This window comes from Mesoplodon bidens (assembly GCF_964165515.1).
Source record: "Mesoplodon bidens genome assembly, chromosome: X".
Taxonomy (NCBI): domain Eukaryota; kingdom Metazoa; phylum Chordata; class Mammalia; order Artiodactyla; family Ziphiidae; genus Mesoplodon; species Mesoplodon bidens.
In genome coordinates, this window is record NC_138163.1 from 10,421,205 (window position 1) to 10,444,534 (window position 23,330).

Here is a 23,330-nt window from a genome sequence, read left to right on the forward strand (position 1 = left end):
CTTGCTATATAATTGATCATAGTAGTCTTTGCAATTGTATGAGACCTCAGACTGTGCTCCACTGTCAGGTTGTGCTGCACACTGTGCCCCAAAGTTGGGTGGGAACACAGGCTTGGCTCTATGATCTGGCAGGCCTCTGGCTGTGCTCTGTTGTTGGGCAAGGTCACTGGCCAGGCTACCTGAATGGGTATGCCCACCAGCTGTACTCTGTACTTGGATGGGGTTAGAGGCTGTGATCTGCAGTCAGAAAGAGTCACTGTCTGGGACGCCTGGTCAGGTGGGGCCACAGGCTATGCTACACAATTGGTCAGGGTTGCTGGCTGAGATGTCTACCTGGAAGAGGCTGTGCTCAGCAATCAGGCAAGGCTACAGGCTGGGCTCTGCAGCCAGAGGGTACCATATGCAGTATGAGGCTGCCCGTGATCACTGTTCAGTCTCCCTGATCAGGTGGGGCCAGATGTTATGCTCTACACTTGGGTGGGACTGCTGGATTGGCTCCCTGCCCAGGTCGAGTCACAGGCTTAGCTCTAAGGCAGTCCCAGTGTGACTGATTTGTCACCCTGGTTGGACAGGGTTGAAGGTCTTACTTAGCAGTTGGGTGGGGCTGGCTTGGCTCTCTGCCTGGACATGCTATAGGATGGGCTCCATGGCTGCCTGAGGTCTCTGATCCAGCTTCCTGGTTGGGCAGCCTAGAGTCCTTCTTTGCTCATCAGTTGGGCAGGGCTGCTGACTTGCTTCCTTGACCAGATGGGCTCCACAGCTACCTGTGTTTTCTGGTCAGGCTTCCTATGGGGTAGGATGGGAGGCTGTGCTTAAAAGTTGGGTGGGACTCCTGACTTGCTTCCCTGCCTGGGCAAGAGTTAGGGTGAGCTCCAAAGCTGGCTGGGTTCTCCAGCCAGCCTTCCTTGTCAGATAAGGATGGAGGTTACGCTTAGCAGCTGGGGATGGCTATCAACTTGCTTCCCTGTCTGGGTGGGGCCATAGAATGGGTTCCATGGTCAATTCAAGCTATTGGCTGGGGGCCTAAATCAAGCAGAACTGCCAGCTAAGCTCTCTGCCAAGACAGGGCCACAGGATCAGCTATGCAAATGGGAAGAGATGCTGGCTGGTATCTCTGCTCAGACACTGCCACCAGCAAGAATGCAGTTCTCCAAGATCAGTGTGCTGGCTGCTGTGAGCCTCAACCCCGTCCCTGTTTCTAGGTTTTCCCCAGTAGTCTAGCCCCACTGACTCTCTCAACGATCCCCATGAGGTGAGACCAGAGTGAGTTTCTTGTGAAGTGTCTCGTAACACTGAGGGAGATGGATTTCTGTGTGTCGGGCTCTCTTCTTCCCACTGGACAAACGATGGGTGTGGTGTTATAATGGCCTTGGAAAGGGGCAACGTGGTCAAAGTGAGACCACTCCTTTCGCCCTCTAATGTGTTTTTTCTTGATATTTGTAGTTTAAGGGGGTGCTTCTGCTTCACCCCCAGGTTCTGAGATTTTTATAGAGACCTCCTGTCTATGGATAGCTGCTAGCTGGTTTTTCTATGAGGGGGAGTGCAGTTTCGAGCCAGCTATTTTACCATCTTGATGATGTCATGCCCAATTTGGCAGTTTCTTACAAAACTAAGCATACTTTTACCATATGCCTCTGCTATCATGTTTCTAGGAATTTACTCAAAGGAATTGAAAACTTATGTTCACATGTACACAGATGTTTGTAGCAGCTTTATTCATAATTGCCAAAACTTGGAAGCAAGCAAGGTGTCCTTCAGTTGGTGAATGGATAAGTAAGCTTTAGTACATCCAGGCAATGGAATATTATTCAGCACTGAAAAGAAACGAACTATCAAGCTATGAAAAGACATGGAGCAACCTTAAACGCATATTACTAAGTGAGAGTAGCCAATCTGAAAAGTCTACATGCTGTATGATTCTAATTATATGACATTCAGGAAATGGCAAAACAATGGAAACAGAAAAGATGAATAGGCAGAACACAGAGCATTTTTAGGGCAGTGAAACTACTCTGTATTATTCTGTAAAGGTGGATACATTTAATTATACATTTGTTCAAACACATAGAATGTACAGCACCAAAAGTTAACCTTAATGGAACGTATGGACTTTGGGCAATAATGATGTGTCAGTGTAGGTTCATTATAACAAATGTACCACTCTGGTGCAGAATGTGGATAGTGAGGGAGGCTCCCTCGGGTGGGGGAGGCAAAGGGTGTATGGGGACTCTGTACTTTCTACTCAATTTTGCTGTGAACTGCTTTGAAAACTAAAGTGTATTTAATTTTTTTTAAGATGGAGTTATATGTGTAAAAAGTGGTTAGCAGAGAGGTAGAGTCCTGGCATCAACGGGAAAGAGAAACCAAGGAAGAGAGTATATTCAAGAGTGGGAAGAGGAAACTGGGGTCATTTCTTGACCTATCAGAAACATCGTTTTACAAAGATGGGTCCATGAGAAAAGAGTATACCTGTGCCCTGAAGGTTTGTGAAGATACAAAGTCCACAATACTAAAACCTGAGAATTGTGTAACACTGGTTTCCAGATGTGTTAGGTAGCCCACTCAAATCTTCCATCTGCATTTAGAAACCACAGCTACACAAACACTACAGACAGAGCATTATCTCAAAGGATACTTTACATGCATTATCTCATTAAATTCTGACAACAATCCTGTGGCGAGGAAAGCAAGGTAGGTTGCTAGCCACATTTTACTGTGGTGCCAAGACAAAGTAGAGGGGAAAAAATATCTAGCCAGGATTTTAGCCAAAGCAAACCCCAGATGAGTCTGACAGATAAAATAAACTAAACTGATGAAACTAGGACACAATCAATTGAGGGATGTTTCCTCTCATGAAAATTCCAGTGTATAAAGCTAGATCGAAGGTGGCTTCTAGAAAAGAGAAGGCTGAATATCTGCTGCTAAATCATAAGTGGGAAATGCCCAGCCTTGTGGGCAAAGCTAGTCCCACCTGAATTATTGAAGCAGATGGCATAAGCCATACAAGGGTCCCATGCTTTAACATGGGTTCCCCAGAAGACAAAACCTCAGGCAAAACTATTGTGCTACTGCATGTCATTTAAGTGTAGTCCCAGGGGTAGTAGGGAAGTGGAAAATGGAAAGCAAGGTAGGAAAAGAGAAAAATCAAATACAAGTGGGCATTACAAAGCCAGCCACTGCTTGGTATAACAAGTTCTGTTTACTTGATTCTGTGAGAATATCTTCTAAGGCAATACATCAACCAATGTATCTCAGGACAATCTGGCTGGTGGGGAGAAGAAAAGAGAATTTATGTGCCAGAATTCTGTCTTTCATTATTCAAAATGTGCACTGGTACCAAGTAGATCTAAGTTTCTCACATCTCAGTATTTCTTGGGCAGGAGGTGAGAGGCAGGTAGTGCTAACATTAAATGATGTGCCTTCAGGTTGTGCCTACATTGACGCTGGTGACTGTGGTAGCACCTGGGAAAAACCAACCAATTTGGTCACTGTGACTGGGACAAATCAAGTGACCAAGATCATTAAAGATGAGGGAGCTAAGAGTATCTGAGCACATAAAAGGTGTCTGATATACAACAGTGATGGAAGGCTCTAAGAACATCCATGACTGGGCTCCATATATAATTTGATGATTTCAAGTTATAATACACAGACTTAAACAATGGACGAATGAGAGGGTATGTATGGTCTCATCATCTAATGAAATACCTCATCATCATAACCACTACATCTATACCAAAAGCAGCAAGAACAACCACAATCACCACCCATAATATTCTTGCATAAATAATATTTTACATTGCACTTCATGAGCATAATCTAAAATAATTTATATGATTATCTATATTAGTTTTCAATTGCTGCATAACAAATTACTACTAACTTAATGGTTTAAAACAATATCCATTTATTATCTCACAGTTCTGTAAGTCACAAGTCCAGGAGGGCTCTACTGGGTCCTCTGCTTTAGATTTCATACTTAATGTGTCAGCCAGGACAGAATCCTATCTGGAGATTCTAGGGAAGAATGCACTTCCAAGCTCATTAACATTGTTGGAAGAATCCATTTTCTTGCAACTGTAAGACTGAGGCCCCCCATTTCTTTGCTGGATGTTGGCTAGAGGTTGCTCTCAGCATCTAGAGGCGACCTGAAATTCTTTGTTATGTGTCCTCACACATTTTGAATTTCCCTACTTAAAGTTAGCTGTTCAGTGTTTGATTGAATAACTGAAAGAAAATGTATGTATAGCAAGATGAGGGAAAAATTGGAGGCCAATGTAGAATTCCGCCTAACCCATAATCTACAGCAGTTTCTAGCCAGCCGTGAAATGCAATTTGCCTTTTTACTTCTATATAATACAGTGAAATAAGTACAAAATTGGATCTTCTGCCCTTGATATGTGCCATCATTTCTAAGGAAGTCAGGCTCCTCACCATATGTATCCTTAGGAAGGTACAACGTAGACCAATGATGACTCAAAACCATTGGCTGTAGCTTCTATTGTAGCCTTGCACAGTATGGCTTTCTAGAGTATTCGTCTTTCCCACATGAATTTTCTGTAAATTTTCCAGGGGCTAATTAGTGAGTTTCAGATCTCTTAGATGCATATGACTTGAAATAAATTGTCATTTTTCATGGGTTTAGCTTAAAGATGGCATTCAACTAATCTTCTCCCTTCCCTCTTCAACTTTAGCTGTCAGCCAGAGTCTCACTGAGGTGGGGGCAGAGCTGACTCAAGAGTAAAGCAAGTCTTTACTTAGATTAGTGCTCACAAGCAAAGCCAGACTAATTAAGGTCACAAGTTTTCATGGCTAGAAGAGACTTTGGATGCCATCTTCTCTCCAGCAGTTGACCTTGAAAGAGACCTTCTTTTATCTACTGCCCAAATGTTAAAATATACCACTTCCTTCCATATTTCTTTAGTGCATTAAGGCTTGGACCAGATATTATTATAATTGGGCTATATCAGTGCTTAACATTATTGGTGGTTTGGAATTAATTACTACTATTTTTCCTGAGATATCAAACTTGACTACTTAACCTAACTGTGGTCTGCTTCTGATCTAATTAAAATATAAAATAATTCCAAGGACACATATTCACTAAATCAAAAGCATAAATGTACTCAAAAATATTTCAGTTGTAATAATAGCTTGTAAGAACATGATTTTAATTTAATGAATATAAAGAACATCATTTTCTCAAAAAATCCTAGAGCCTTATGGTAAAAAAACTTTTGTAACAAGATGCAAGAGTTAGAAACAAATTGTTGTTGGGATGAGTAGGCTACAAAGAAGTATTTCACAGAAACTACCATATATTCTGACATTTAGAAAAAATGGAATTTATAATAAGGTTTACATTTTGTCTCTCAGGCTATCTTGTGAATTACATCATTTCAGATGATAGCTGTGGAACACTGTGGATTGGCAGTGACTGAGATGATTTTCAGACATGTTTGGGCACATTAACAAAGATGAATGAATTAATAATGTTCCGAAAACAAACATGCTATCTCTACAAATTTTCTCTCGGTAGTAGCTTGTGATATCTTTCAAAATTTTAATGACAAGATATATAATAGTGCAATCTCCAAGTAATCTCTCAAGTTAGAGAAGATACCTGACTTGTTTCAAAGGGTGTAAAGAGAAAATGAACACATATTAACCCTCCACTGGATATTGATCATTTTGCTCTTGTACCTTGAGGATGTCATTAGCATGGTTCTCCTTAAAAAAGAAACAGTTCCATTAGACTGCAAAAGTTAAAAAGAAATCTACATATGACCACTTGAAGCTTAAAACCTAGCAAATCAACTGCACAAATAAAGCATTTAAGTGTAAATAAGCACTTTAACGTTAATGTATATATTAGGCAACAGTGTTCATAAATAATGTTTGTTGTTTTGTTGCATAGTAATTATATTTGAATTTACAATACCATTTCATTGATCCTGGAATTTGATCCTCAAGATAATATTGTGAGGTAGGCTTAGCAAGTGTCAGGAATCCTGTTTCATAGATGCAGAAACTGAGGTGGAGAAGTTCAGCAAAATGCCAAATGTTCTAGGCATGTAATATGGAAGAACAAATCTGAATCCATATCAGATCTGTTCCTTTTCCTGTGCTTAGTCAAGCTGGCTCTGCACCTTTTGTAAACGAATGTTGCCTATAACCTGAAACATACAGGATAGCCTATTCTCAGGGTTCTAACCTTTAAGAGTCCATTCATATAGAGATAAAAAGTTGAAGAACAGAGAACAACATTTGTCTTGTTGGTTTACAAGAGCATGGTGACCTGACCTATGTGGACAGGTACAAGAACAAAGGAATCTGACACCAAGAAGTTTGCAACAACTTACCACACCCCTCCCTCACCTTGTCTCTAAAAATGCTTTGCTGAAACCCTTTGAGGAGTTGGGGGTTTTTGGGGCACGAGCCACCTGTCTTTTTTTTTTTTTAACATCTTTATTGGAGTATAATTGCTTTACAATGTTGTGTTAGTTTCTGCTGTATAACAAAGTGAATCAGCTATATGTATACATATATCCCCTCCCTCTTGCATCTCCCTCCCACCCTCCCTATCCCACCCCTCTAGGTGGTCACAAAGCACTGAGCTGATCTCCCTGTGAGAGGCAGCTGCTTCCCACTAGCTATTTTACATTTGGTAGTGTATATATGTCCGTGCCACTCTCTCAGTTTGTCCCAGCTTACCCTTCCCCCTCCCCATGTCCTCAAGTCCATTCTCTACGTCTGCGTCTTTATTCCTGTCTTGCCCCTACGTTCATCAGAACAATTTTTTTTTAGCTTCCATATACATGTGTTAGCATACGGTATTTGCTTTTCTCTTTCTGACTTACTTCACTCTGTATGACAGACTCTAGGTCCATCTACCTCACTACAAATAACTCAATTTCATTTCTTTTTATGGCTGAGTAATATTCCATTGTATATATGTGCCACATCTTCTTTATCCTTTCTTCTGTGGATGGACACTTAGGTTGCTTCCATGTCTGGCTATTGTAAATAGTGCTGCAATGAACATTGTGGTACATGACTCTTTTTTCTTTTTTTTTTTGAGGTACGCGGGCCTCTCGTTGTTGTGGCCTCTCCCGTTGCGGAGCCTGCGGCCATGGCTCACGGGTCCAGCCGCTCCGTGGTACGTGGGATCTTCCCAGGCCGGGGCACGAACCCGTGTCCCTTGCACCGGCAGGTGGACTCTCAACCACTGCGCCACCAGGGAAGCCCCATGACTCTTTTTGAATTATGGTTTTCTCAGGGTATATGCCCAGTAGTGGGATTGCTGGGTCATATGGTAGTTCTATTTTTAGTTTTTTCAGGAACCTCCATACTGTTCTCCATAGTGGCTGTATCAATTTACATTCCCACCAACAGTGCAAGAAGGTTCCCTTTTCTCCACACCCTCTCCAGGATTTATTGTTTATAGATTTTTTAATGATGGCCATTCTGACCGGTGTGACCACCTCTCTTCTTGAATGGCCCTGCAATAAACCTTTCTCTACCCCAAACTCCAACGTTTCAGTTTGTTTGGCCTCACTGTGCATTGGGCACACAAACTTGTGTTGGTAACAGGCATAAGACTCAATGATACAACTCAGTACTGTGCTTTCTGATTTCTAAGGCAGTTCTCTATTTACTATATTAGTTAACCATAATTCAAAGTGAGATACCACTGTAAAGCAATTATACTCCAATAAAGATGTTAAAAAAAACTGGATTGTAAGCTCTGTGAGAGCAGGAACAATGCTATGTTAAGCCCTGTATATTTAGCATCTAGTAGATTACTTACAAGATAGCAAGTGCTCAATAAATGTTTATTAATGAAAAAAGAAAAAGAAACAAAGTGAGAACATTTAAACCAGGTGGAAGACAGAGCAAATCTCTGACTTTTGTAGGAGTTTAGCACAGGTAACTGCATTTGATTTTTGGAAGGGTCAAAGGCCTGGGGTTTGATCCAAATTTTTAATCTGATGTTGCTTTCCTCTAAAGTATGGGATTTCAGGATGACTTTGACACATACAAAAAATATTGTCTATTCATATATTCCACAAATAGCAGAAAAGCATGCTGGAGGTAGAAGGATTTACAGTAAAATGTATTAAAGATCTGGCAAATAGTAGCTTTCATCCAAGATTAAAGGAATGGGATTCTTAAGCAAAGCAGGTAATAGAAGGCAAGATTTCATAACAGTCCTCCCATATATTCTGAATTATTATCAAGAAGAAAAATATATTTTTCTCCCCTATTACATCAAAGATAAAATGAGAAGAGGTAAGAGAGACCTAAAAGAATGATGAACTTTCTGAATGAAACAGACTTGTCATGAGAGATTCCTTCACTATTTTTAACAATAAATTGAAAATTATTTAAAAATTTTCTACCTATCTTCTAGGGAATTCCATTATGAAATTCCTCAAGGTAATGAATCTGATTAAATCCAGTCATGCACAGACAGAATCCAAGAAAAATTGCTGACTGGGAATATGAGCATTATAGAAATAATCAAGATGCTCTCTGATGGAATTTCTCTAAATTGAGCCAACTCCACATGGTTGACTTGATTAAGCCCTGATAAGTTGATCACCAAGTAATCAGTCAAAGTGGTACAAGATTCAGAATAAGAGGGTAAAATAAAGAAATCAGTTATGCTCTGGTCATTGTAGTCATGCCATAAGACCTGGATACTGTGGCAGTAAGACATAATGAGTATCTGAATAAAAATAGAATTAGTGTTGCAGAGAAGCATGTGTACTTTTAAACATTTAGTTTTTAAAATTTTCAAACCCATGAAAATGTTATAAGACTTATACAATGAGTATTCATATTCCCATCATTTAAATTCAATGATTGTTGTCAGTTTACTGTATCTACATTATATGTGTGTATACTACATGTATACACATATACACTATGTATTTTACTGATGCATCAAAATTAACTACAGATTTATTTATGATGCTTAAGCCCTAATTATTTCAGCACACAAATTCTAAAAGGACATTCTCCTACATCACAAAATATCATGACATTTCTTAAAAAAAAATTAACACTACTTCCTTAATATCATTTAATTCTTATTCTATATTCTGATCCGTTCAATTGTTCTCTAAACGTCTTCTCTTTTCCTTTTAACTTTTAAATTTTGAAATAACTTTAAACACAGAATAGTTGCAAAATCGTACAGAGTTCCCATATACCCTTCACCCAGTTTCTCCTAATGCGAACACTTTGTACACTTATGGAAACCAGAAAATTGACATTTGGATGGTACTCTACTGACCAGATTAGAATTTAACCATCAATGAACAAATTTAAGATAATCATGTCAACAACATTGTGATATAGGCATTGTCATCATTTCACAGGTAAAAGAACTAAAAAAAACAAAAGCTTACATTTCTATCCCAAGGTCATATAGGCAGTGAATGGCGACCCCTATAAAACTGTTTGGCTCTAAAGTTCACATACTTTTCACTACATGATGCTGCTTTTCCACTAATGTCTACTATATACGTAATGGGGTCAAATAGTTGAAAGAGAAAAAATTATAAATTAAATCATTTATCATTTATAGCTCATGAATTAGAACTAGAAGTTCCAGATGTTTTCAAATATCACTGATAAAATTCTTTATGACTTAAGCATGTAAAGAGCTTATATTATAAAACCTACATTTTGTAAAAATTAGTAAAACTTGTTCTGCTCCTTCTGTCTTTTCTGTTCAAGCAAAATTCCTTTTGGTTTATATAGTTATATAAGTGACAGTAATTAACTCTGCTTAAAACATGTAAAATTACATATTTTTTAAAATCAGGCACAGTGATCATGACACCTAAAGCTTTTGAAGTGAGGAAACTGAGACCCAGAAGAATTACATAATTGTATAAAGGTCGCATAGTAAGCAAGTAGTAAATATAGGACTACAACACATATTTTCTGATTCCAGTAAAATATGCTAACTATATCAAGGTACTTGGCAAATAGCAAACAGCCAATAAATGTTTTTTAATGAATTAAACCTCAGTTGGTTGAAGATAAAAAATATATTGCAATAAACCCTTGGCATTCATACGGGATATATATTTTTGAATCACAAAACTTATAAATTCCAATATAACATGATATTCATCACAAAATACAGTAGTATATAAATGAAAACAATAAGTGATCACTTCAGACCACAAAAGATTTAATATTTACAAGACTAAAGTCAGTTTTTGCACTGAACTGAACATGTGATGTAATGGTTTCAGAAACATTTTTCTTTATTCTGTATAGAGTGTATGATGAACACAATGTGACAGATCTCAATGACTAAAAAAAATTGACATTTTACTCCTTAATTTAAAAACTTCTATGTTCAGGTTAAGAACCACAATTATGTGAAATCTCTTTGCCTAACCTCCCCTTTATTCTCTAGTGCTGACATTTCACTTTCTCTTCAGAACTCTTTTATTCCTCCTCCACATAAACATAAAGGAGAAAAATTCACTATTTAAAATCACAGCTACTTTTTAAAGAGATTAGATCTTGTTAAAGTAACGTCTCTAAACTAAGGATGGTCTTGTTGTTCAGCTAAGAACATTGATAGGTTTTTATATATGAACGTAGGCCAATAACTGAGTTTGGTTTTAGAATTAAAACAATTGCCCAGCTTTGTGAGGAAGAGAATTAAGAGATGAGAGATACAGAGTGGGATCAATAAATTGGTGAGAGGTCAGAGTGTCACATGAGGTAGTGTGGTCTGTGAGGAATACTCAATGGCTGAATGTCCAATAATAGTAACTTCTAATGTGAACTATCAAGTTGTTTTTTGTTTGATCAAACAACATAACACTGTATTGATTACATGCCAACAATCAATCATTCTATACAAAACAGTCCTGTGTTAGGGGTTGTTTTGAAAGGGGTGCGCAAAGAGAATAGCTTAAAACTTATGTTTGAGACAATTCCAGTTCAGAGATAAAGGCTGAAAGATTCAGAGAAGAGAATAAGAAATAGGTAGAAGCAGGGAATCACAGTCAAAGTACTATGAAATTAGAACCAGCTACAGGAATTTGTGGAAAAATTTGATGGGGCACTGATCTTATCAAAAGTATGGCAGCCATTTGGTTTATACAAATAAATGGTATGGGGCTTCCCTAGTGGTGCAGTGGTTGGGAGTCTGCCTGCCGATGCAGGGGACACGGGTTCGTGCCCCAGTCTGGGAAGATCCCACATGCTGCGGAGCAGCTGGGCCTGTGAGCCATGGCCGCTGAGCCTGCGCGTCCGGAGCCTTGGTTCGGCAACGGGAGAGGCCACAACAGAGAGAGGCCCGCGTAACACAAAAAAAACACACAAATAAATGGTATATTTTACTTTAGATTACTTGATGAGAATAATTAATCACATGGATAATGAGAATAGAATAGTAACACTACTTGGGAATATATATGTTAATTGGCCACTAAGCTTGCTCATTAAGAGATTGGCTCTTGTGTACATTTCCCACAGTAAATATGAAACCGAAGATTAACAAAGTCCTAATACATAGTCAAAATCATAAATATGGAATTCACAGATACCAAGGGTCTGCGATACATATTTTTCATTTTTCTTTATTAACAGACTATATATAGAGCAGTTTTAGGTTCACAGCAATTTGAGCAGAAGGTACAGATATTTCCCATATACCTCCTGTCCCACCACATGCATAGCCTTCAGCATTATCAGCAACCCCCACCAGAGTGGTACATTTGTTAGAATTAATGAACATACATTGATACTTTATTATCAACTCAATGGTCACAGTTTACATAAGGTTCAATTTTGGTGTTTTACATTCTATAGGTTTGAACAAATGTGTAATGGTATGTATCCTCCTTTCGAGTATCATATCAAGTAGTTTTGCAATAATTAGTATAATTTCTTCCTTAAATGTTTGGTAGAATTCATCAGTAATCCCATCTGGGCCTGATGCTTTCTATTTAATTATTGATTTAATTTACTTACTAGATATAGGTCCACATAGATTGTCTATTTCTCCTGTTGTGAGTTTTAGCAAAGGTATCTTTCAAGAAATTTGCCCATTTCATCTAGGTTATCAAATTTGCTGGTAGTGTTGTTCATAATATTCCTATATTATTCTTTTAATGTCCATGGGATCTTTAGTATTGTCCTGTCTTTCTTTCTCATATTAGTAATTTGTGTCCTCTCTTTTTTTTCTTAGTGTAGCTAGAGGCTTACTGATTTTATTGATGTTTTAAAAGAATCATTCTTTGGTTTTGCTGTCAATTTCTACTGATTTCCCATTTTTTATTTTCATTCATTTCTGCTCTAATTTTTATTATTTCTTTTCTCCTACTTAGTTTGGATTTTTTTCTTCCAGTTTTATTGAGATATAATTTACATACAGCACTGTGTATAAGTTTAAGGTGTAGAGTGTAATGATTTGACTTACATACATCATGAAATGATTACCACAATAGGTTTAGTGAACATCCGTCATCTCAAATAGATACAAGAAATAGAAAATAACATTTTTCCTTGTGATGAGAAATCTTAGGAGCAAAGAAAGGTTTATTGCCATTACCATGCAAGGAGAACAGGCAGCTGGCTCATGTTCAAAGACCTGACCTCCCCAATGGCTTTTGGAGGAAGAGGTTTTATAGGCAAAATTTGGGGGAAGGTCTGCAGGGTGTGTGACCTTCCTCTGATTGGTTGGTGGGGAGATAACAAAGTGGAGTTCCAGGAATCTCATTCATCAGCCTTCTGGTTCTAACCAGTCTAGAGTCCACATGCTTGTGTTCAGCCTAAAGGTACCATCCTCCACCTGGGTGTGGGGTCTTAGTTCCTGTAGAAGGACTCAGATATACATTGTTATATATATATATATATCCCTTGAGGAGGAACCAGGACCCTGCTTTATCACTGCACTATTATTTCTTGACTGCTCCCGCTTTGTTTCTGCATTCCCTCCCTTCTCTGATTTGCAAATGTTTGAATCTGCCCTTTGGAACTCAGGGAAGGTCTAGGAGGCTGAAGCCTTTTTCCTACAAAGAGGAAACAGGGAAATGAAAAGGCTTTTGTTACCTGGGAGGGCCCCACAGGGTCCTGCGTGGTTTCTGAGGAGAAATAGGATGTAATTCTTATCTTTGCTTCTCTGTAGACAAGGTTTCCCACCTCACCCTCTCTAACTACATTCAGGATTTTTTTCCTTAATTTTCTGTAATTTGAAAATGATATGCTTAGGTCTTGGGTTATTTTTTAGAATTTATCTTGCTTGGTATTCTCTGAGCTTCCTCTGTGGTTTAGTGGCAGACATCAATTTGGGGGAAATTCTCAGTCATCATTGTTTCAAATATTTCTTCTGTTCCATTCTTTCTTTTTCTGGTATTTCCATTACACATATGTTACATCTTTTGTAGTTGTCCTATGTTTCTTGGATGTTTTGTTTTGTCTTTGTTCTCTTTGCTTTTCAGTTTTTGAAGTTTCTACTGAGAGATCCACAAGCTCAAAGATTTTTTTTTCCCTCAATCATGTTCAGCCTACTAATAAGCCAATCACATGCATCCTTCATTTCTATTACAGTGTTTATGATTTCTAGCATTTCTCTTTGGTTCTTTCTCAGAATTTCCATCTCTCTGCTTCATTGACCATCTGTTTTTGTATGCTGTCAACTTTATCCATTAGAGCCCTTAGATAACAATCATAGTTTCAAATATCTTGTCTGACAATTCTAACATCCTTGTCATATCTGAGTGGGGTTCTAACGCCTGCTGTCTCTCTTCGAACTGTTTTTTGCCTTTTAATGCTTCTTGTAATTTTTCTTGGTAGCTGGATATGATGTACCCAGCACTCATTTCCTCAGAGTTTTCTGCTGTGGTAAATTGTGATTCTCTGTTTTTACTTGTCAGTCTCTCCAATTTGGGGGGAAGCAGGTGGTCCTATGATCTCATTTCTCTTATGGACATAATAAGAATTGTTGACTTTTCAGTTTCTTCAGCTTTTTACTTTATAGGACAGAGTGGCAAATTCCAAATTTCTTACATGCTGGACCAGAACCTGAATGCCCCATATAATTTTCATTTTGATGTCTCATGACCAATAATATCTGATTAGTTTTGTAAGATATTAAATCAATCAGTATTTATTGTATACCTATATATTTATAACTGTACTATAACTTCTTTAAAACAAGCTTGGACATCTTTTCTCTTACAAACTTACTATCTAGTTGATATTAGACATGCTACATACAGAAAATATTAACTTTACACTCTCAATAGGTTAGGCCATTTGTTGGATGGATCTACAGAACCTCATAGTACTTTCAGCCATTCCATTTGTATATTTTTTGTGTCTTATTTGAGTATTGCCTATTTACTCCACTCACCTGTAAGGGTCTGTGTCTCTCTGTCCAAGATTATATAGGGGTTGTATCTGTCTTGTTCTTGTCTGTATTCCCAGTGCCAGCACAGTAGTCAGCACTTAATAAGAGCCAGATAAAGTCTTGGTGAATGAGTAAATAAATTAGAAAATTTTATGAACAATAGTGCTACATGCTGATATAAAAAAGTGTTAAATTATCAGTGGCAGGTAGAAAAATAGAACAAAATATAATGTGTTAATTTGAAGTTTAGCTAGTAGGTACTAAAGGAATTTGAAAAGGAAATAATTAATAAAGAGGATTGTGTAAAAGTTTATCTTTCTTGTTTTTTGGTTTGTCTGTTTTCTTAAGATAACAAACACCAAATAAATTTGAGGACAAAAGGGAAGAGGCCAAGGGGTATGGAAATTGATTTTGCATAAGAAAGTGCATTTTTCTATTTTTAATTCCAAACAGATAATAGCTGGTTAGCATTATCAAGCATCAACTAACAATCTATGCTAGAAATAAAAATATAGGTGTTGCCTAAGTTTAAACACAGATCATATAAAATAGTTCAGAGAACATGGAAATTGAGTAATCACTATCCTTATAATAAAATATTTTTTCATCCATTCAAAAAACATTAAATCCTCCCTTAACAAACTTTCCTTAAAAATCATACATCTTTTACCATTAGTCATCAGACCTATTTTATATATTTTTAAGTCAATTTTATCATTGTTCTCTGGACCCACTCTAACATCCTATCTCCTGTGCAAAGGTCAGGACTCAAACTAATCTAATATTCTCAAACTCTTCAAACTAAGACAGGGCATTCTTTGTCATTTACTGTATTTGCCTCTTGCTATACTCGGTGTCACACTGACTTTTGATTCAGAGTAGAAATGTTGCTTGCAGGCATTCAGTTCAACCTTGAAATCTCTTTCTACCTCAGTTGTAGGCCATTCTGTACATACCTTAACCAAATTTTATCTTGTTTGGATGAATTTTTTCCAATTTATCATGATTACTTAAAATTGCATTTATATCTTATAGAATGATGGAAACTCCAAATAACTTAATTCCCCCTGAAATTCTGCTGGGTATTATAATTTCAAATTCTTTATAGTAAGGGTCAATAAGTGTTGAATGCTACCAAGCCCATTCTTCAGGGGTTATTATACGGCATAATCACTAAAATTGACCCCAACACCTGCAATAACATATTCCCTGTTTTTATTCAAAGTAAAATAATCACTATCATAATTTTATTTTTTATTAGAAAGTTATGTGAAATGTAATTGAGAGCCCTACCAAAATCAATATGGACCACATCTTTCCAGGTGATAATATGAACCTGATCAGTTTGTTGTTACATGGGACTAATTTTTTCCTTTGGCATATATAGGCTCTAAATTTGCCTCTTACTAATGCTCTGGGAAGCCATGGTCTCCTAAAAATAACAGCTTGTGGTCTGCCTAGGATATCTGCCAGTTCCTTAAGTAGCCAAGAGTGACAGTCACCAATGTTTTCTGATACAGATTATCCAACTTCTTACATAACTTTTTTGATGCAGCATGAGACAGATGCATAGCTCTCTTCTATATTTATTTGAGTAATATTTCATCTTTGCTGACCTAATTAATATCATTAAGAACAGTTGTTCTCATTTTCTAAAATATATTGCAGACTACAAGTGAAATTCAAATAAATGGCATCTTTCGATTAAATAATCAGCTTTAACCTGAAGCTTTTCTAGGTCAATGTTATTGGGCAAATTTAATTAGCTGATTTTGGCTAAAACTGCCCCAAATTGTATTTAGGAAAAGCAGGCCTATGGACTCCAAGCTGTAGATATAAAGAAGTGCCTGAAGATCTCATTTTTAAAAACGGTAGTTAAAGATGCCAAACTGGGCAAAAAACACAAAGAAACAAACAGAAAGCATGTGTCTGCCTCACCTCAATACAGAGGTTTGTTTTCTTTTCGTTTCAAAAGGATATCTCAATGATTTTTCTACCTCTGAATATACTCATCCACTGTCACCATGAGTAAGATTCCCACAAGGTCTCATAAAAGTTATTTTCACTGTTATATCCTTACTTCAAAGGGCAAAAAATGTCACTTCACAATAACCTTCTTGCCATGAAATACTTCCAGCGAGAGCATTCTAAAGGGATAATCCATAATCAAAAGAACACAGAGGCATTTTCTATTCTATTCATGAAGTTGGAAAAAGCAAAATAAAGTGCTATATGTTTATCTGTAGATTGAGTCTATGACATTTTTTCTGGGGAAATAAAGGGAAAATTGGACTGTAAGCAACTTTTGCAAGGTTTCCTTTCATAGTCTATTCTATGTTTATCTCTGATATGGATAAGTAGGAATGTGACCTAACACATCCCTTTAAATTGTAGTTTAAATTATGTGTGTGACACTCCGGAGCATTTTTATATCAGAAGAGATTTGTGATTATATGTAATATTACTTGGTCCTATAATCATAATAATTTATGTGTTATGAAAAGAATGTGTACTTTTCCTTTCTCCAGCAAAGGAAATGTCAATGAATAAAAAAATAGATGTCAGGCCCTGTTGCCTTTTCGGCTTCTGAATCCTTTTTCTCCCCACAAAGGAGGCAGACCACATTGTCACGCTGGTCTTCAATGGTTGCAAGTTCATGTCACTGAACTCTCAAAGCCCCTCAAATCTGCTCAAGTACCTAAGTTCCCAACTGGAATTAATTCTTTTCTTCTAGCCCTTTGGGATGAGCCTTAGCTGGACTTTCAGGACAAAGACCCTGACAGCTGCCCCAGACTAGACATGGCTCTAAAACCAGAACCCTGCAGAGGAGGCAACAGACTCCAATCCCAGGAGGGATAAAAAAGGCACCCAAGTCCTAAGGACTAAAATTGGCATCTCTGTCCTTTGAGCAGCCTGAGTGTACAGTGGCTGCTTAAAACATTTGTTCTCAATTCTGGGTACACATTGAAGTCTTCCTGAGGCATGGAACCTACCCTTTTGTAATTAAATTGGAATCTCTGGAGGGTGTTCCCAAGGCAGCTGTGCTTTTAAAGTGGTCTCTAATTTTAACGTGCAGCTAGAGCTGAGAACCACTGACCTAGAAGAACAAACACTGCCTGGTCCTTGGTCTTGTTTCAGATTCCCACGGATACGAATGCATGCACTAAATATTTACTAAGAGTTTATTGGGTTGCAGGTACTGTTTTAGATAAGGGGATACAACTATGGGCAACATAACAAACTTTACCATCCTCATGGAGCTTGAATTCTAGTAGGGGTCTTTTGTTCTGTTTCAGGTCTGATGGAGGGCAGTAAAACCAGAGCCAGTTATCCCAGAGCTCCCTGAACTCTCCAGGAGAAAATGAGAGTTCTCTCCATGCTCCCTCAATCATCAGCTACTTCTTCTGAACCCTGACATGAGCTAGAGCCCCCAAGGATGAAACTCCTTCCCACTCACTCTTCTCCAAGAGCTCTAAGAGTTCAAGAACTGATACTCAGAGTCGGAGTCAACTGGTGTAATGATTGACCCTCTCTTGGTGATGCCAGTCATAACTTGAATGGGGCCTGTGATTAAAATAATCTGTGTGTGGTTATATCTGTCAAGAACTATCATATAGGGCTTGAAATGTGTTCTATCAGCCATAAGTTTGACCTGAGGTCACATTCTTACTTTTAACACTCTGAATACCTCTGAACTTGTCAACAAGAATATATTGCTTGGCCCTTAACCTGTGCTATAGAATTAGTGAGGATACTTTAGGACATCTTGGATCCTCAAATGGCTTATCATAAAAATGATAATAATATCTAACTTGAATGGCTCTTATATTAAATGAGGTATTTCCTAAACTCCTCAACCTAACATTCAAGATGGTCTATCATTTCCTCAGAACTACATAATACCTCATACCTTATAATCTAATTACCCTGAATACTTTGTTTTTTCCTCTTTCAATAGTATGCAATAAGCCTTTATCCATGTCATTATTAGCACTTTTTTATCATTACATTGCATTCTATTAAATCGGTCCACCAGAATTTACTGTTGTTGGACATCGGATTGCTTCTAATTTTTCAAGACAATAAATAACAAAGCAATAAACAATACTGTAATTAAGTCTATATTATACCCTGATTAGTTCAAACACCCTTGTGAATGTTCTAGGATTCCTGCTCATTTTCCTCAGCTATTCTTCCTTATTTTGCCAATTTGTTAACCAAGAGGCATAGTCCTCCAAATGTTTTATCTCCCTTGATGAAAAAACATTGGATCATATGGATTTAAGTATCATTTCTACACTGATAACTCCCAGATTCATATACTCAGCTCAGAACTTCCAGTGTCCTCCAGAATTATATACTTTACTGCCTCCTTCTACACCTCATAACTTGGAAGTCTAACAAGCAACTGAAAATCAACATTCCCAAAACTAAACTCTTGCTTTTCCAACAAAACACATGAGTACCTCAGACTTCTCTATGTCAATAATCACCAACTTCATTCTTCTAGTTGCTCCAGCCCAAACTTAGATTAATTCTTGCCTCTTCTTTATCACAAGGTAGTACATGATGTTGGCTCCATCTTCAAATGATATCCTTAATCCACCTGAACTACTACCACTCTAATACAAGCCACCACCATCTCCCTTCTGGGTTACTCCAATAGTCTCCTAACAGATCTTCCTGTTTTTCCCCTGAATTCCCCCCACAAAGTCTGTTCTCAATATAGCAACCAGAATGATCATAAAATAGTTCATATCCCTGTGCTGAAAACAATGCAATGATCCAATGGCTTCCCATCTCATTCAGAGTAAAATTAACTTATTGCAGTAGTCTAGAGACTACAAAATCTGCTCCCTCTTTAATTGTTTGCTCTCTGACCTCAAAATTCTATTATAACCTCCCATCATGCTCTCTGGTCCAGCTACACTGACCTTCTTGAGATTTTCCTAATTGATCAGGCATATTCCTTTCTTAGGGCCTTTGCACTAGCCCTTTCTTCTACTTGAAATGCTGCCACTAGATATCTTCATGGCTAGCTGCCTCACCTTCCTCAGACTTTTTGCATGTCAGTAAAGGCCCCTCCAAGCCTCCTATTTTAAACAGACCCATATTTCTTTTTTTTTGTAATTAAAAAAAATAAATTTATTTTATTTATTTTTGGCTGCGTTGGGTCTTCATTTCTGTGCACAGGCTTTCTCTGGTTGTGGCGAGCGGGAGCTACTCTTCATTGCGGTGAGTGGGCTTCTCATTGTGGTGGCTTCTCATTGTAGAGGCTTCTCATTGCAGAGCACAGGCTCTAGGTGTGCAGGCTTCAGTAGTTGTGGCATGCAGGCTCAGTAGTTGTGGCACGCAGGCTCAGTAGTTGTGGCTCGCAGGCTCTAGAGCGCAGGCTCAGTAGTTGTGGTGCACGGGCTTATGGGATCTTTGCTCCATGCATGTGGGATCTTTCCAGACCAGGGATCGAACCCGTGTCCCCTGGATTGGCAGGCGGATTCTTAACCATTGTGCCACCAGGGAAGTCCCAAGACCCGTATTTCTTATACCCCACTTTGTTCTTCAAAATAGAAGTTTACAAATCACATATATTATTTACTAATTTACTTTTTGCATTCTTTTTTTCTCCACTAGGTTGTAATTTCATGATGGCAGAGATTGCTTGCCTCTTTTGATCACTGTTATAACCCCAACACCTATATTAAATGATCATGTTCTAATAATATCATGCTTATTTTATAAAAATAAATGAGTAAATATCACATGTACAATTTTCAATCTTTTTACATATATGGCTAAGGTCTAGCTTTCTGATTAAAATATGGGCTCTATGTAGACCTTCAACATATATTTGTTGATTGAATAGTATTTCTATATTATAAAATACATTAAACTGTATGCAGGCTTTAAGCTTCATTCAAACTGACACCTTTAGTCTAGCAGCTTTTTTCTTCCTTCCTGCCTTTGGAGACTTTTATTTTTTTTAATTTTGTATTATTTCTTTTTATAACATATTTACATACAATTGACATACAATAAAAGTCTACCTAGGGCTTCCCTGGTGGCGCAGTGGTTGAGAGTCCGCCTGCCGGTGCGGGGGACGCGGGTTCGTGCCCCGGTCAAGGAGGATCCCACATGCCGTGGGGCGGCTGGGCCCGTGAGCCATGGCCGCTGAGCCTGCACGTCCGGAGGCTGTGCTCCGCAATGGGAGAGGCCACAACAGTGAGAGGCCCGTGTACCGCAAAAAAAAAAAAAAAAAAAGTCTACCTAAATTTTATAGTTTTATAGTTTTAATGCACTTACAGAGTTGTGCAACCATTGCCACAATCAATTTTAGAAAATTTCCATTATCCCCCAAATAAAGCACATACCCTTTAATAGTCTCCCTCCCCACAATTTCTCTCAACACCGTCCACCAGTCTAGTACTAGGCAGCCACTATTTAGCCACTATACATTTGCCTAAAGTGGACATTCAATATGGAATATAAATGGGATCATACAATATGTGGTCTTTTGTGACTGGCTTCTTTCTTAAGTGTAATGTTTTCAAGGATCATCCTTGTTGTGTATGTTTCAGTACTTCATTTGCTTTTATTGGTATATTTTATTATAAAGTCATTAAGAAGCTAAAATAGCATTAACCTTTTAAGTTAAAGACTGAGAGTTTTGACCTTGCCTCAATGATATGCCATAACTAGACACATATTCCATTGTAGGGATACACCATTTCTTATTTATCCATTTATCAACTGATGGACATTTAAGTTGCTTCCACTTTTTGGCTATTATGATTAATATTGTTATGAACATTCAAGTAACAAGATTTTGAATGAGCATGATTTTTTCATTTCTCTTAGGTACATACTTAGGACTGGACTTGCCTGGTCATATGCTAACCTTTAATGTTTAACCTTTTGAGGAACTGACATACTGCTTTTCAAAGTAACTGCACATTTTACATTCCCACCAGCAGTATGTGAGGTTTTAGTCTAGTACCTTTTGATATGCAATGCCTAATTTTTCCCAGTAGAAGAGTTGTATTGCTATGAATCTCCCACCATCAGCATGAGTGAGTTCTTGTTTTCCTGGACACCCATAAATGCTACATAACATAATTTATCTTAATTTGATAATTTTATAGCAAAAATACTACTCTGTTTTAATTTGTATTCACTTGATTACACATGATTTTCATTCACATGATTTACACATGATTTCATGTTCACGTCATTTATTTAAATTAATTGTGAAATTATTTCCATCAGTCATTTTTTCCTCATGTTATTGCTAATTATTCTTTTTAAGAGTTTCTCTATAATAAAGAAATCAACTCTTTTCCAATCATATATGTTATAAGTTAAGTTCTTTTGATGGAAAACACATTCTTACTTTTTAAATGATTTGAAATTTATACTGTCACGATGTTCTGTGCATAATGAAGTAGCATACTTAGAAAGTCATCTATTCCTCTAATTATTCTTTTCTGAACTTTAACTTTTTATTTTATACAACAACCATGTTGATTTACAGTCTGAGGTGGGGATCTAAATTTTTCTTCTATCATATAACATTTTCAAAAATTTGTAAAGGAGGTGAGACAAAAGTAATTTTCCATTTAACTCTTAGTACATAGAAAATTTAATTAGCCAGAGCATGTTATGCTCAACATAGTAATCTCAGTTAAACCAAATATGTACACAATGCGTTAGGAAGTTTGATTTCATTTTCACTGAAGCAAATGGGAAATGCCAAGTATTGGTAAGAGTGGCATTTGACCAGTTTGAATAATGTTGCTACAGTCATGTATATGTTAAAATATCAGAGGGAAGTTCCCTAGTGGTCTAGTGGTTAGGATTAGGTGATGTCACTGCTGTGGCCCAGGTTCAAGGGGTTCACCCTTGTGAGGGAACTGAAATCCTGCAAGCTGCATTGAGTGGCCAATAAATAAATAAATAGAATATCACAGATGAATCTTAGCAATATCAAAAAGGAGTTTGTCCTAAATGAAAAAATATATAATCTATTCTATAGATTCCTATGTATCAGGAACCTCAGATATTTCTATACATATTCGGTCTAATAATTGCGTTTAAACTGAATCATCTATTCACTTGGCAAAGATTTAATGACTACCTACCATGTGTTAGACGTTCTGACAATGCCTGGGAATATGGTGACCCCTGCCTTTATGGAAATTACATTCTGACTAGGAAAGTGGTGGAGGGAAGACATTAAATGATAACACAAATGATTTTATAATTACGGTTGCAGTATTATAAAAGAAAATTATAGTGTTAGGATAGCCTATTAAAGGAGTGTCTGACCTACACTTGTGGGCCAGGGAAGGCTTATCAGAGGAAATGACATTGAATTCAGGACCTGAGAAATGACTAAGAGTTAGGCATGCAGAATAGAGAGGAAGGGTGGTGTTAATGCAGTCCCAGAGGACGGAGGCAAGTTATGAGGCAGAAAGGAACACATAATTGGGGATGTCCCTAATGTGTGATAGCAGAGTACATCGGCCCTATGCATGAATACATATTGCATCTGAAGTAAATTACTAAGGGGCACTTTCTTTTTCCTCACATTGAAAGAGTTTTATCATAAATTAATGTGATAATGTCTGTGGATTATAATTATCAATAATTTCGGGATGCTGAAACACATGCCATCTGGAATGTTTAAAATATTATGGAATCTGTTTTAGAAACAACCTGGGAAAAATGCCTCATCATAGTGTGGCAGAATAGTAAGCATGCTTCCTGAGGATTCATATAAACGCCGGCTCATCAGTTTCTTTGGAGATGCATTGCTCCACTCTCCTCTTTCCTATGATGACTCCTCATGCTGCACACCTTTTCCCTTCCCTTCTTGTCACTCTTCCATTACTGAACAGCATCACTGTCTTCTTAAAGCATCTTGTTATCTCATACCTTTGGC